Consider the following 13489-nt stretch of genomic DNA (forward strand, 5'->3'; position numbering starts at 1 on the left):
AATGGTACTACCGGGAAGATGTGTATGTATAAAATAGTGACATTAGCACCGCTTATTCTTCCCTACATGTATGAAACCCGGGGATAGTCAAATTCACATATATCAGACGAATCCTTAAATTAAATTTTACCGAAAACTAAGTATCGTATAAAAAGATTATATTTTTACTTTCAGTTTCACCTAATCACCCTCTTCTCAATTATATCACACGCCCTGCTCCATCTATATGTCGAGAAGTTAATAGTATCCTCAAAATAAGTTCTTAGGCAATTGTAGATAATAGTTTGATTGTAAATGACACGCCCCAGATCCGATACCCACTCTGGAAAGAACTTTTTCTTTCTTTTTCTAAATATTTAAATTGCATATAGCAGTATTTTACAAACATTTAAATTTTTTAATACAAATTTTCATTCATAAATACCTATTTAACATATACATATATTTTAACTTTTTTCTGTGTTTTATCATGGAATTTCTACTGCCTAGACGCAGCGTCGAAGCACATACAACGCAACGACTGTGTATGTATGTGATCTATTGCATTTATTTTCTCATGTGGTTTCTGTGGATCTATATGTTGAACCCAGTGATTGGTCGCAATATTAGACGCGTTAAGGCGGGATTTCCTATACGCGTCTGACGCTGCGGCTGCGTTTGCATCCAATGCATGCAACGTTGTTTTAGTATGCGTGTGATTATACGTATATTGGACATAGCATATACTGGATACAGATCACGGCTGCAGTGCCTGGATGCGTGCAGGAAAGTCCACTTTTGTTTTAATTCTTTGTGAATCCTATGTACGAATGCACATGTATGTACATGTAATATGTACTTATTTTAGAGAAAAAATCAAATATATCTTTTACAAAACAATTGCAGTATTTGTGAAATAATGTTTTATAAAATCTAAATATTTTAAACAGACAAAAAAGTTATTTCCATATTGGGTGTATGGAACGCAAGATCTGTCGCGTTGAAAGAAATTATCATCCGCAGCTACCCAACAGCCTTCCTTGAGAATATTATTAACTTCTAAATATATGTATGTACACTTGTTTGAATTGTTTATAAAAAATACTCATAGAAATATTCCCCAGAATATCATCGTTTGATCTCTAGATTCATCCCTCAAAATTTTGGATTGTATCATGCGGTCGCCTTCGGATCCGTAAGACAGAGGCCTTCATACCATACTAAAAATACACATCATTTAACCGGAAATTACGTACGTGCAAATGAACAGAATAGTATTAGCAACCACTACCCAAAATTTCAAGCAAATCGGATGAAAGTTTACTATGTTATTGTTAGTTTCTAACAACTAGAGTGTAGATTATATAGCTATATTATTATCGTGATAAATGTAAAACAGATATCTCTTCAAACACTTTATCCAAATATGCTTAATTTTATTTGTATTTAATTTTGCATAAAAAGAAAACAATACATATTACCCATTTATTTATTTATTATAATGAGGCTCTAAAAATTTGACGTCCCAGGCCATTTGAAGATTCACCACTGCTTCTTTTTAACAAATCGAAAAAAGCAAATATTTGGGCAATTGAAAAAATTGTGCGTGGCTGGTGTCGCTTGCCGGCAACTTGAACGGTTGAATCACAGTGTTTCAAGAGCGAAAGAGTGAGAGTCATGTCTGCCTTCTCTCTCGGCTTTTCGCAGGGTCCGAAGCGCCGAGCTTACATACTTGTAGCTCGTATAGTAGTATATGTAGTGGAGGGGAAAATTTTCTAAGTGACGTTTTCAATTTGGAATTATGGAGTGACTCCATTTCGCTATCATTAGATAGCCGCAAGTCTGTAGGTAATACTATTTCTGTAACGAAACTTGTAATAGCAGATACCGATCTGTCAATCTCAAAGAGTCATGTAACTACTCTACTCTCTTGGGTTCTACTTTAATTCTGTAGCTCAACTGTTGTAAAATTAGCAGATTTCTAATATTTTTATCTAATTCTTTATGAATAAATGTAATTTTCCTCGCTTATTCAGTATAAGTGTATATAAATACAGGGTGGATGGAAAATCGTAGTATAACCGGTCAGGGAGTATTCTACATAAGTAATTCTACATAAAAAAATTAGGAAAAAATTTGATATTCAATTTTTTCATCCGAAGCTTTGTTTCCGAGAAAATTGAATTTGAAGTGTGCTCAACTACGCAATGCGATTTACTTATCATGTTTGCTATTATCGATTGTTTCTGTTCGTGCTAGAGTCTATAAATATTGATAATAAAAAACACTGTCCTCCATGCTATTGTACAATCATCGGTTACAACTACGATTTTCATAACATGGTACAAATGAGGCAGTGTCAGCTGCCGTTTGCTCCACTCTGTGTATGACCTTCTTATCCGGATGTCGGCGAATAGAAAATTACCTTCACAAGCTCCCAAAGCGAGTAACATGTCAACATATTCTCGCTTAGAATACTTTGCTACAATTTAATAATTTGCAACAAACCAAACACAATAAACTATTACGCAGTCTGATAAACTATGACTTCTGTTAGACATCGAACTATCTGGGTATTTCCTACAGTATCCTATTAGTACCAATATTTATAAACATTAGCGTGGATGGAAACAATTGGTAATAGAATATACTGTAACGATCTGACTTCGCCGTACATAGAATGTTCCTGAATACAGCGGCTTAACCGTGAACAGGGAGTGCAATTTGTGTGGCGTGCGGTTAAAAAATAAATTTCATAGACTAGGATTTCTTTTAGTTTATGCATAACAAAATTTATTAACTAAATGTATAAAGTTAACTGTGAAACTTAACATAACTAACCCTCGTATTATGTTACTTCAGTCTTTAGAACAAAAAGAAAAGAACAATAGTCTGTTAACTATTTTTACTAATTGATTTGGCAACTAGCACTGCTTATTTACCGACCAAATGTCTTTCGGCTTAAGACTTATGAGATTTGATTTGGCAAATGGCAGTGTTGGATTATGATTAATAAAGATCGAGGATATATCAAGGAGCTGGTTAAAGCTGCCTCGGTCGGTAATCAAGGAGCTAGTTAAATTTGTTTCGGAGAGGTTTAGGAGAGATTAGTATGACTGCGTGTTTTACAGAATCTCGAACTCCAGAACCCTCTGCTGTTGCTGGCGCCGTCGTATTTATCCTCCGAAGTTGCCTCCATCTTTTGGAGCCAGTGATTCCCCTCAGCGGAGGAGAAGTATTGTGTTGCGCATGCGTGCTTGGGAACCGTTGCAGGATACTCGCTCCTAATAGGCTGCGATGCCTTGGCGCATGCGCATGATAGTTTCGCGTACGCGTACCGAGAGGTTCGCCTGCTGTTGTATGTCATGTGTGTTGTACGTTGCTAGCGCGATAATTTGAATTAGAAAATTAAGGTTAGGATATGGTTCTGGGTTAGGATTACTGTCACCTATACATATCTATTCTAATACTTATTTTACTCTTAACGTTAATGGAAATTATCTAATCAACTAGATTGTTAAAATCGTCGTATATTGTTACAATACGATAAATAAATCGCTTTCCGTAGTTGAACATACTTCAAATTCAATTTTTTCGAAAACGGAGCTTCGGATGAAAAAATTGTATACCATATTTTTTCCTTATTTCATTACGTAAAATTATATAATAGTATTTTCTCTTTAATAAATTGAAGCTGCAAAATATGTAACGCAAACGTGCAATGGGAAACAGTTTAGTGATATAGAATAAAAAATACGCTTTGAAAGTGATATAATTTCATTCTTACGGTTTATTGTTTCAAATACAAATATAGAAAATAAACATTAGTTTCTTAATTTTATAGTAATCTAATAGTAATTGAATTATTTAAAATGTTTAACAATGCTGACACACACAGTAAAAAATACATTTTTAAAGTAATATAATTTCATTCTTGCAGCTTATTATTCCGGATATAAATGTAGGAAGTAAATACATTAAAAGTTAGATAACTGCCTGAAATTCGGGACCAGTAGCAGGTAGTTATTGAGCGGAGGCAAAGATTCTTTCCCTTGATTAAACTCGAGCCGAGGGCCCGAGTTTCCTTTTGAAGTGTTTTGAACGTGGAAAGGAGAGTGATGACAATGAAAGAGAAAGAGGGTAGATAGTGAAGGTGCCGTAAAGGAAACATAATACTAATGCAATCATAAAACTTCTTTAATTTTGATCATTTTTTAATAAAACTTTTACAATCAAATTTTTGAGGTTCTTGTGATGAAAACAAAATTAAACACGAAATAATTTGGATCATATTTGCGTATTTGATGAATGATAATAACTTTTTTTTTCACTTGCTAAATGAATAAATATAACCTAAGGTATATTTTAAGAGGCGGTAGAATATCTCAATTGGATCACAAAATGTCCTATAACATAGTGTCTGATTTGCTTTCGTTTTGCAGTAATAATGCCTTAAAGTTAGCACTATATTCTAAAACAACGAGTAGTTTGTGCATATCCGCGAGACAAACACATTGGAAGAGTCCGTTGACCTAGAGAATTCGGTAGCTTGAAAAGGTTGTCTTTCTGTCTGAAGGTTCTGAACACGTCTTGAAACCCTCATAGATACAAATCCTTCAATGGGACTCCTATTGTAAATACTCTTTGCTCTGTCGATCACTGGGTCAATTTTGAACAGCTGATTGCTGGCAGTCTTTTGATCTGCACTGCATCTGAGGTGTTACCTGCGCTCTTTTCCGCAAGCATTTTCGATCTTTAAAGCATTATAAAAATTAAACCGTAAGAGATACAATAAAATGTATTAAGACTTTTGTCTTCTATTGCTCTTTTTTAATATATTTACAAAATTACAAAATCTTCTGACTCATAGTTTACCGAATAGACAAGTTAACTTTGAAGAATTATTACTGCAAAACGAAAGCAGTACGGACACTATCTTATGGGACATTTTGTAATCCATTTCAGGTCCCTTACCAGCCCTTAAAATATTGAAACGCATACATGTTACACCCTGTATAGATAAGAAATATAAGATACCCAAAAGCGTAAGTCTTTAAGACGTCTTGTGGACGTAAATTTTGCAAGTTTTTAAGACGTACACTGTTGGATGTTTTTAAGACGTCCAAATTATGTCGTAAAGCAATTAGAGATAAAATGGACATAAAATAGATGTCTTCAAGACCTCGTACGCTATTTGTCATTTATATATTAAAATATTTTAATCTTCTCAGGGACGAATTCTTATTTTAAATAACACAAATACATTTTAGTTACTTTTATTTAATTTGCGGTAAATACATAAACAGAAACATAAGAAAATAATGTCCACGTTTCGAAACTTCCAAAAATGATCAAAAATAAACTGTACACAAATGTGAACATTAATCGTTGAAGTCAACTAATTATGACAATCTTCTATACGCTCTGGTCATACCGACTCGTTGCATTTTCCATATGTGGCGCGTGCGTCTTTTGCTGTTCTTGTTGTAGCAGCGGATCCACAAATATTGACGAGTTTCCAACAAAATTATTATCTTTATTAGCGTACCAAAGCCTTAGGCTTTGGCTTAATTAAATGTCGTACAATGACAAAATCGTTACGACAAATCCAGCCGATGTGTATATTCAATGAATCAAATGAATGTAGTGGTATTTAAAGTATGACACGTATAAATGTTATTTGTTTAGGTACTCTCGGTGTTTATTAGCCGAACGTATTTATCGCATATCACGAATCCAGTTAGGACATAGGGTGACGTACGACACGATGCGCGACGTTTAGTTTGTTTTGCTGGTATAGAGAATTGCTGCTTTCATCAGTGCTAGAATCGGTTTCAGTTATATGTGTCCTTTTTCGTAGATAATAACAAATTATCTCATCAGAAAATTCTTTTTCTTTTATATTGTATTTATTTTCATTCTCCAAGTCTTCCAAGATCAGAATTTTGGGGATCATGTAGTTCCATCAAAATTCTTACCTCACTCAAATAACTGTTTCGCTTCATCATATCCATTTGGTACTGTCATAATAAATAACTTCAAAAACTGTATGCACAATTAGAGAGAATATACATATCTACTTGATAACTTAGAAGCATACCCAAGAAAGCTAAATGTACACAAGTGTGGACGTTTACTACTTATGCTGGAACTAGAGCTGTGCGCAGAGTCAGTTTTAGTAGGTGTGCAGTACGTGTATGCACGAAGGCAGCCGAAACTCTAGGGCGGCCGATACTGTACTTTAAAAAATAAAAATAGTTTTTGTATTCTCTGAATGTCCATTTACCATGAAAATTAGACATAAAACTAACGTTAAAAATTTTACTGTAAAATTAAGAACGTTACCCAACATTTACAATAAGAATATAAACATTATTGTAAACTTATTTGGTAACTATGAAAACATTCAATAATTGGAAACCCCGACATCTCTATAGTTATATTTTATTTCAAATCACATAATCAAAAGTTTAGACGGTTTTGGAGTTTATATACGTTAATTTAACGTTTCACACGATAATTAATTCACTGTGTCAAATGTTATTGATGAATTGTCATATAAGAAAGCCAAAAGAGTGCAATTCTAACTTATTATGTGAATAAAATGAACATAAATGCTTCAAACATTTTTATGGATTCTTTTACTCCTGTTATTACATGTAACTGTCATAAAGACGTAGTAACATTAGATTCTCATTGGTTGAATTAAATTATAAATTTACTCGTAATTTACGAGGGCAGCCAAATGTTTCTAGCACATAGGCAGCTAAAGGTCCTGAACCAGCCCTGGGTGTGTGGGATCCCGACTTTTCGAGATTGAGACGGGACGGAAAATTTTGGACAAGATCAGGTGGGATACCGAAGCAATATGATCTCGAGATCTCGAGTTGTCACGGTATTTCGAGTCGTGTCGGGATCCCGTTTGTCTTACATACTCACGGATAAATCCAGACTCGATACGGGATCTTGTTTCACATTCGTTGCAAAGATTTTGTTGTTTTTAACTTATTTCTGTTTTTAGAGTAACTATGAACTTCACAATGTTAAAGGATCCGCATACGATCAATAATATATGGCCTCAGTGGCTCAATGTCTTTTGTCAGAAATTAATGGAGATATGAAATATTTTTCATTATTTCTTCCATATAAGCTATTGAAGTCAGATAATCTGTGGCTATTACTATTGTAGTCACTCAGCTTTTTCATACAAATAATATTTATTAATAATAGGGGAAACTATTGCGTGTAATGTTGTAGGCTTTTACTTTGTATAATTTGCAAGATATATAAAATTATTTTATTATTTTAGTGTTATGTATTTATTCAGGCTGTCCCAGAACTGATGGTTCAAGTGAAATGGGGGTGATTTTACATGAAAAAATAAGACGAAAATGTACAATACAAATTTTTGATATCATGTTTTGTTTTCGAGAAAATCAACTTTAAATTTTGACGGAGTACAAATGTACCAAACAAGTGTCCAGTTTTAGGCCTTTGACAGAGAAGCGGGAAAGGGAGAATGCTTCTAGTGTACCGTAGAGCCAGTCAGTGGTCAGACAGAGAGTATTCCCCTTTCTCCGTGTACCCTTTAATTTAAGCACCCAAAACTGTACTTCACTACGTTTGCACCTGATCATAATTCAAACTCGTATTTCGCGAAAACAAAATGCGATACCAAAAAAGTGTATTCTATATTTTTGATTTATTTTGTCATGCAGTATCATTGGCTTTCCATTTGTACTACCAGTTCTGGGACACTCTGTGTACGGGACGTACCCACTAATGTACACGTATATAACTTTGATATACAGTAGGGGTACAGTTTGCTATAGAAAATTAATAGCGAAATCCCGAGACTATTCAAGGTTCCGAGACGATTCGAGATCCCGTAAACGTTGGGATTTCGAATGCTCGAACTGCTTCTGTAATGTGCCTGATCTCGCCGAAATTCTCCACCCCGTTCCAACCGTCGGGGTCTCGAGACATTGGTCTGCTCGCACACCCCCAGTTGCAATCGATATAAATTCGTTTAAAATATCAGCGAATACAATTAAATAGTGATGTCAATATGTTTCTATACGTACCAGTTATTTGTTTAACTCTCCAGTCGTAATACTTGCGGAAAATGAATACTCAAATTCCGCAAGGAAAAATACAGTGCCGCTACATGAACTGTAATATTCAGAAATACATAAGAATCACTTTTACTTACCTTAAGACAACTGGAATTTATTTTCTGGTCAAAAGGTTTAGTAAAAAGTGTACATTCATCTTTGTAATAATTTTGCGAGTGGAAATATCTTTTCTACAATATTTAAACTAAATGTTCACATATGTGGCCAAAGGCCTGAAGAGGTTAAAGGCTAAGTGAGCTCAAATGGAATGCAAAATGTCCTATCACATAATGTCCGATTTGCCTCCATTTTGCAATAACAATGCAATATATCTCCGAAGTATAAAAATAATATATTTATTAATCGATTTTTAAAAAAAAGTCTTCATAGAGGTTTCCGTTAAGCGACGTGGGTCTTAGCCCTGAGAAGATCCAACGCACATTACATCTGTATTTTGTTGTCACATTGTGTCAGAGATCAGGTGTATCTGTCTTCAAGCGCAATTATGTACTTCTATATATAGTACTATATTATAGATAAAATTCTAACATGTCTACATTGTCATTTCGATAACATTTTGATATTATCGATATTTATCGATAATAGTATCGATAGTCATACCTCTACCACGATGTGCATAAAGTTTAAATTCGATGCCATGTATTTCAATGGGTTTGACATTTAGTGTAAAAGTTCTGTTGCATAAATATGACAAGTCAATAAATGTTAATAATAAAAAAGTCTTCATTACATTCTGCATAGAAACAGTCACAGTAACATTCTGTAGCGAATTCCATAATGCCATTCTTTTCGTAGATAGAGTTATCAACGCAATTTTATTATTCTTAATTTTCATCCTATTTTGAGCCATTAAATCTCTCCAACCTACTTGTATTATGACTTGTGGACCATTTCATCTATCTAAATATTTAAAATGAAGCTTTACTTTTTTCTTCTTCAATTTAAGTTCTTTTCTCAGTACGGCGTTTATATTTGGCGGAGCTATGTTATTATCGAAAACTGTACGGCAACCAGAAAAGAAATACTTTGCCTGGGCAATGCAATAAGCACAACGTCCTCAATTCACTGATATTGTTCCTGCTGTTTGTACTTTTGTATACCAAATTCATGGACCTAACTTTCTCCTGTATCATCTAATTTTGATATCGCGTTCTTAATCTTCACCACCCTGGCATTCATAAAAAGAAATAGGAAGGAACATTACAGCACAGTTTCCGAGGTAGGTCAGCTGTGAGGAACGTATTACGCAGAATACTAAAATTGTGTTTCCTAAAACAAACGCTTTACATTTCATGGTTTATTTTCTCTACGATCACTTAGAGCGTTTACTGAATGGAGCTGTAATAACAAACCGTCTCGCAAGTGTTTTATTATGCGCTTGAACTGAAAACCGACTTTTCTTCAAGAGTGTTATAATGATTTCCAACTCTAAAGGTCAACTGTTATTCGTTGAACTAGAACAAACTGAATTGCAGCAAACTGATAGAAAAGTTCTATCCTTTCGTTTAGTTACAATTGTTAATTTATAAAATTAGCTAACAAATTTTATAGCGATATATGGAAAAGGGAAAAAGAAAAAGAAATGAGACAAAATTCATTAGAATAAACGAAATATGAAGAAATTCATTAAGACAAACGAAAAGAAGAAGGGAAATTCTCTAATGAAAGAAAGAATATAATTAAAATGCATTAAAAATATACGATTCCATTTGAAAAAACAAATTTGATCTTTATTTGCTTTTTGCTGAACCTTCCATAAAAAAATTAATTATAGGAAACTATGCTCCTCTTGAAACGATTTAATTTATGTTTAAAATATTTTTCGATATAATTATATCGAAAATATTTAAAGTTCCAATCTTAGGTGATTCTCCATGTAGAAAAGAGTCATAATCTAAAACGGAACGAACAAAGCTCTTATAAAGCATGACTAAGGTTTCAGGACTAGAAGTCTATTAAATATCACGTAAAAATTTAATTACGTTTAGTGCTTTCATGCATCTTTTTTTAACTAACTCGACTTGTGGTCTAATGGACATTTTATATTCAAAGAAAATGCGTAGAAAGCGGACAGTTTCGGTAAATTTTATTACACAATTATCGATTTTAACTTTAGTACTGCTTGGTAGTATTCTATTATTGTTGAAATGCATGAATGTGATTTTGCTTGGTCCTTTGGAATTACAATACTGAAAAAATGATCTCAAAGAAAGTGATAATGTATTCTGGTTTCTATTTCAGTTTCAACTCCTTGATAATTACAGAATTAAGACGAAAAATTTAATCTGAAGGGAAACTTCGGGAAAACAGAAACAAGCGCAGGAAATAAGTACTTATCAACAACCACTTCGTTAAATGTTCAAAATATTCCCATTTTGCTAAAGATATAAATAGCAATTGTACATCAGTCCAGAAGTTTTTCTAAGATTACGAAAATAGAGAAAATATCTTGTAAGGAAATACATCTTATTCATCTGTGTAAAAAGCAGAGTAGAAGAGAGTGTTTGATGTATGAGAGAGTGTCAGTGTTAAAAAATGGATCCAAATCAATTTCAAACCAACAGATGTTTTCATTAATAAAGACAAAGAGAACAAACTGCTACATCGGATAGCGCGCGAGGGGAGATTAGGCGGAGTGGAATAACTCTTACCTTTCACCTTGTGGCTATTAATCTTTAAAGTTGAAAAACGATGTGATATCAATTTTTATCTAATCCCGTTTTTGTATCAGGGAATTTCCGCGTTCAATGAAATTGAAACCTACTGTTGCTCTGATGCCATCAGTAACGTAATATGTATATGTAATATAATAATTATTGTTTTACGAAACTTTTGTTCTATTGGATACATATTAAACACGCTAGAATGATATTTTGCTTTTCTGAAAAAACATAAAAATTGACAAAGGTTGTTTTTGTTATGAGGCCTTTAGTTTGTCCTTAAATATTTAGACTGATTGTATACATATACAACCGTGTTCCGTTCAATGCGACGTACAATTTTTCAGTTATTCTCGGCCATTTGACCAACAAATTTTGAACAAAACTTGATCGATTAAAATGTAAAATGCATCGAGAAGCATAATATTATCATTCGCATTATTGTAAACTTAGTATTATGTAGGAATAAATTTATCTCTAATTCAAAAGGCAACGAATTCACGATAGGTCTGATCGCCTTGACGTCACATTCTGACATCCTAACTTTTTTGGTCCTGTTCTTTCCCTTATCGTGCCATTCAACCTGAGTTTTTATTCCGGAGCCGTAATGACCCGGTCACCCATGGAAAAATACGTGTCCCCTTTCAATGGATAGGGCGTTCAGGTTAGAAACTATCAGGGGCTGTTACAATTTTCATCATAACTGCATTAATAAAATTAATGTAGGTTAAACTTCATCTTGAGGGCCCAAAAATGTATGATTTTTTTTGTACCTATCGATAGTGTTCGACGAGTAGAATTCAAAAATATCAATTCTAACTTTAGGAATTCATAGTATTAAAAATTTAGACGTGTTTAAAGTTGCGTATCTTCGTCGTGGAAACATGCTGTTCCACCCATCTAGTCCTTTGTGGGGCGCCAAGTTGTTTGATGTTCTACGTATACGTACTACAATCACCTATCATACAAATTTAGGTAAATTTGTCGAAGTATTACATCCTCACTGATATTCTATGATTTTTAAATACGTTATAAGAAACAATATTTTGAACAACATTTTGCTTTGAAAAAATTGGCAATGAGCCCTATATCTCGAAATATTGAGAAAAAACTATTGCTACTCCTACATTGAATTATGCCTATACGTGCATGTTCGTAACAGCGTACGTGTGAACCCGTGGTCGTCGCTTATCCACTGCTTTCATAAACATGTGACAGTGTCATAATGCATCTACATTATTCCCTTGATCATGAACAGAGCTGCTCGCAAGCTTGCCTGAGCCTACTCTTGAACACTTATGTTCCCATAAGCGAGTATAGGCTCAAAGACTATGAACACCACAAGTGGGCTACGAATGCCAATTCGTGCTGTTCATGATACTTGCAAGTATGAGGAACCCCTGGAGATTCTCTAACTCCAGGGGGGCCTGCCTTTGTCACTCGACGCTTAGTGGGCCTTTCACTGATATTTTCTGTATTTTCATGGTATTGGCAGTTCGAAAAGATCGTGTTTATCGACGAACGACTCTGTAGGCCATCTAGGCCGGGTCTCCCCAAACTAAGTGGAAAAAAGGGGGTATAACAGCGGTTCCCGTGTGATCTGCGTCGAGGAAAGGGAGAGATAGTTGCGAAATCGAATTAATGTTAAACGAACAAATACTATGTCTCAAGGATTTCAATTTGTATAATTGATTTGCGTTCCATAATCAATTGAAAATTATCGCTGCCTTCGAAGAAGGGTCATACTCGTTGTATTGGAATCTCAGAAGATGTCGGTGGAGACGTAAAAGGGTAAGAGAGGAGGAGAGGAGTGCTTGGCACGCCATAAGTAGAAGTAATAGGTGTGGCCAATAAGGGAAATGCGTGTGTGCTGACTGTATGTGTTTTTCCACGGAGCCAACCAGTCTCGTTGACATCTTCGAAACTCCCGACAGCAGAAGGGTATTATATCGGCATGGAATTAGAACAAGAGCTATTGTATTGGTAATTTGAGAGGACCGTGTTTATTTACCTGATGACCCGACCGACGGTACTACGTCTCGAGAATTCTATCCGGACCTATCCTGCAGTATGGCATTTAGGACGCGGCACAGTAATCCAATTTCAACCAATTAGACCCTTTCCAGAATTAAATATGGCTGTAAAACAATATGTCTTTGTGTTAAATACTTAAAATGTTCATACACGGAAACCTTTTACACTTGATATAATTGTGAATTGCGTTCCATATTCAATTGAAGATATTCCTCCCACCAAGGTATTGTATACGCATACAGTTAGAATAAGGTAGGGGTGGGGAGCTATTTCAAAGGTGTTAAGTCCCCAAGAAAGTTGTGACGCCCACTCAAGTAATAAAATAATAAAATAATAATTTATTTTCTATCAACAGTGAAGTTGTATTAAGATTTATGTGACAATTGTATTGAAAATGTGAGAACACTTGAAAATCCTTATTAGGCTACGAGAGTAATAAAATAATTGTAAGTAGGTAGATGCGGCTAGAAGCTGAGAGTTAACGCTGGTTCTTTGACATGTGTTCAACAATCGTTGAATTCCATTAAATTATAACGTAACGACATTAATTTAATAATTGACTTGAGAAATTTCTTTTTTCTTGGTACAATTTTTTATTTAATTTTTGTTTCAAAACCCTATATAGTATATTATTTTAAGTCTTTCTAAATATGAGTCATTCGACACCAAGTTGATCATTTT

This window comes from Calliopsis andreniformis, chromosome 5, assembly GCF_051401765.1.
Source record: "Calliopsis andreniformis isolate RMS-2024a chromosome 5, iyCalAndr_principal, whole genome shotgun sequence".
NCBI lineage: Eukaryota > Metazoa > Arthropoda > Insecta > Hymenoptera > Andrenidae > Calliopsis > Calliopsis andreniformis.